Source organism: Notothenia coriiceps, unplaced genomic scaffold (assembly GCF_000735185.1).
Source record: "Notothenia coriiceps isolate Sejong01 unplaced genomic scaffold, NC01 NC01_scaffold00000191, whole genome shotgun sequence".
Lineage (NCBI taxonomy): Eukaryota > Metazoa > Chordata > Actinopteri > Perciformes > Nototheniidae > Notothenia > Notothenia coriiceps.
The window spans coordinates 1-3,697 of NW_011332892.1; the positions used below are offsets into that span (position 1 = coordinate 1).

A 3,697-nucleotide genomic window follows, 5' to 3' on the forward strand; every position below is an offset into this window, starting at 1 on the left:
ACACTCTCCGTCTGACGGCTGAAGACTGCAGGGCCGTCTCCACCATCCTGAGACGCAGCAGACAGGGAACACAGCTCATCCTGCAGGACTGTGAGGTTCAGGACAGCGGATTAGACCTGCTGTTTCCTGTCCTACACAAAGTACAGCTCAGGTACGAAGACCACTAAACCAGAGAAGAAGCTGTTTGTATACATCTTTCTGCATCACATCAGTTTGCTCTGTTCCTCCTGTTCAGAGCCAGTAAAGCTGTCCTCCTCCAGCTGGTGTCCCTGGTTCCTGTGAACAGTGAGAGGGACACAGTGGGACGGGCCCTAACCCTCTGCAGAGCCCTGGAGGGAGAGCTGGACCTCAGTCACAGCTCACTGGATCAGAGGGCCTGTGCAGCCTTGGCCCTGATGCTGGACTCCTCTGAGAGCTGACAGAGCTGGATCTCAGTCACTGTCAGCTCACTGACCAGCTGCTGCTCACACTCAGCGCGCAGCTGCACAAAGTACAAGTCCTTGAGTGAGTGGCAAAGGTGTTCATGTGGAAAATAGGTTTTAGTGGAGGTACTCGTTAGTTTGGGGTGTGAATCTCTCTGTCTGATCATTTGATTCAGGGCTTTGTTGACTGAAACCTGTTCAGTGGCGGTGTCAGAAAAGTGACATAACTAATGGAGACATACAAGTGAACATAATGTTAGTTTGGACTGTACCCATACTGCCCAGCCCATGTATTACATTACTAAAAGTTCCTCTGTTTGTGTTTGTGTTACAGTCTGAGCCACAACAGCATCACTGATGCTTCGACTGACTTCTTACTCCAACTGGTCTCCATCAACCCCTCCATTCACACTGTGCAGTGAGAAAACCATAATTACTGAACCATTTGTACTCGTAGGCTCTCAGAGGAATCATTCATCATTATAAAACTGCTATTCAACGTATTGTTCTCTCTGACTGGTGTCTGTGCTCTGCTTTTGGATTTTTCTAGACTTTTCGGAAACAAAATTGTGGAGAGGACATCCTTTGTGAAAGACAAGAAGTTTGAAATATGGTGACCCTCCGTCAGTGTGGGTGGAATCTGCCAATCAGGGAATAACTGATCTACCTCTAACGATCATTACATACTGACTCTGTGTATGATGGGATCCGTTTACATTAGGGTTGGCATTTCCATCACTGAGGCCGATGGGATGCGCATCTCGATACGTTGCCAACGATACGATACATTAACGATACATTTGAAACACCAGGCGATGCAATACAATACGATTCACCCCTATACAGTTTGATACGATTTGATTCAACATTATGCGATTCGGGGTGATACGATGCGATTCAACACGATGCAATAATGATACTTCAATATGGTACGACAGAGGATTTTTGTTTTATTCCTTACATGCAGCAAATCATACATTAACAAAAAAGTGCTTTACATATTTGGTTCTCTCTACTAGTACATCCCATCATGCTGTTTCTTTTTTACCTTAAAAAACTCTCCAGAGTACAATTGTATAACACCTCACAGTTAAACAATGTAAGGATGCATTGCCCATGATTAACAATGTACAAATAACAACTACCATAGAGCAATGCCTATCCAGCTGCCAGCCTGATGTGGTTAACACTCATTCATAGGCTAACTCACCAGTGAGCAGAAAGCAGTGGTTTCTATTTGAACAATAAAGAATACGAATAACCTTCCACAAACAGGTATTTCATAACTGCTTACAGTAAGGAAGACATTTAAACTATTATTGGCCGTCACAGGCTGCTGTAAACTAAACACCTCTCTCTGACAGAACACCTCACTGAGTGATTTGATTCATATGTCTAACTTTCAGGTTTCTCTTTTCAGCCGCAGACCCCATGTCGCCTCTTTATGTGCGTCGCTAAGTTCCTCGTACTACTTGTGTACTTTAAAGCGGCTCAGCATCGTTTACAATTTGCGAGCGATTTTTCAAGTTGACCGTCTTTCTTGAAAAATCCGAAGTGTTGCCAGATGTTTGATTCGTAGGTATTTTTCGGTGCGCTGTGTTTCTCTTTCTCCTCGACTTCCATGTGTGTTGATAACTGAGACTCTCGGCCTCCGTAGTGCGAAGCAAAGATCAGAGATTGTCTCTGCTGAGTGCTGACAGGATGAGGGGATATTATATGAATGAATTGTTTTTTTACCGATGCAAAGACGCTACAATCGATGCATCGCGAGTTCAACCCAAACTGTAGCCGATGTGCACTCTTTCAACCGGTGCACTCGCAACTTGAACGTTTATGCCGGTGCACCGATGCGAGTCGGTGAATCTTAACATCCCTAGTATACATAGAGGCCATGACCTTTTTTTTTTTTTTTATCTGCACTGCTCCTTTGCTTTACATTTCCCTTCTGAGATTCCGATTCTTTTTATTATTTCATCATACATACAAAGGCGGTTTATGAGAACTGATGCAGTGGAAAGTATAAATACTCACATAAATATCACATTTACAGATAAAACCCTGAAATAAATCGTACGTCATTTTGTCAAATAAGAAATAAAAACATGTTGAATGCTGTGTTTTCCCCTACACACACACACACACACACACACACACGTATTTGTGTCATATGGCAGCTTTATTAATGTTTCTCCAGGGAGACAGTCATTTATTGCTGGACGTGCGTGGGTGTCGTTACAGCGCTCCATAAACGTGTCTATAAATATAAATGATAGGTGCATGCTGGGTATGTTCAACTGCAAATCAGAGGCAACTCACATTTTATTTACCTTTAAATCTGTATTCTAGTTATGGAAATTGAGCACAGCTGATCACTCCCAGTGCAAATATCACATGTGTTTTCCCATTGAACCATGAAGCTATGTGCCGATAGGAGAGGACGCTGGCGTGGTTTTTTTGCCGCTTCTCCACCGCTATCCTACTTTCAGTTCGTTCTTGAACATATTTGATCTCTTTATACATCGGTTAGCTATATATAACATCTGTCAATATTGGCTCCAACTGAATCGCTACTTTGTTCAAGTAGTTTTCCGTTACCTATTTGCTTTTTCTGCGTACCGGACCCTAGCCTGCTAGCCCGTTTGCTACCAGCCGTTGGCCGTCAACAATCTCGTCAACTCCCTGCCGTCAGCTGGCCACGAACATTGGACACCCTTATCTCTGCACAACACAGCTACGGTGGGAAAAAATCAATTTGTTTCACGAATAGTTTCTTAGCTGTCCCGGTGCGGAAAGCCCTAGTACCCGTGACCGCTACCTCTACAGCTAGCCACAACCTCCAGTCACCGGGTGGCTACATGCTAACACTAGCATTGGACCGTTCTCCTTCTTTTCATCTCTAAAGGCCACTACTACACACCAACCTGAGACCAAAGAACGCGTACCGAAGGCGTCCCGACTTTTACGCCGCCCGCCTACGAACACACTGCAAAGACTTCAGTCGACGAGTGGCAATAACTCTCCTTACCAGCAGGCAGCGGTAGTGTGTATTCATCATTCAAAATAGGCAACAACCGGAAGACAGACTGAGAGAAGAAGAACAGACTGCGTGATATAAACAAACAACAAATTAAGAGATTAAGAAGCGGAAGCGAAAAATCAGGAGAAACCGCACTAAATGGGTGAAAACATGGATACTGCAGCGAGAAGCTCAGGGGGCTATCCCGAACCTGTGTCGAGAGCTGTCCCAGGAAGATGGAGACAAGACCCTGAACTAC

The 3,697-nt window shown here is 44.4% G+C and overlaps 1 long non-coding RNA gene across 2 annotated transcripts; it reads left to right on the forward strand.

Moving 5' to 3' along the window:
- The first annotated feature begins 6 nt into the window (after positions 1-6).
- LOC104948183 (uncharacterized) lies at positions 7-3,406 on the forward strand. Of its 2 annotated transcripts, XR_798656.1 has the most exons (5): positions 7-151; positions 236-504; positions 757-840; positions 973-1,138; positions 2,305-3,406. It is a non-coding gene; the product is annotated as an uncharacterized lncRNA (long non-coding RNA). The 2 variants fall into 2 exon arrangements; XR_798653.1 differs by lacking the exon at positions 2,305-3,406 and having other exon boundaries at positions 973-1,328.
- The last annotated feature ends 291 nt before the right edge of the window (positions 3,407-3,697 follow it).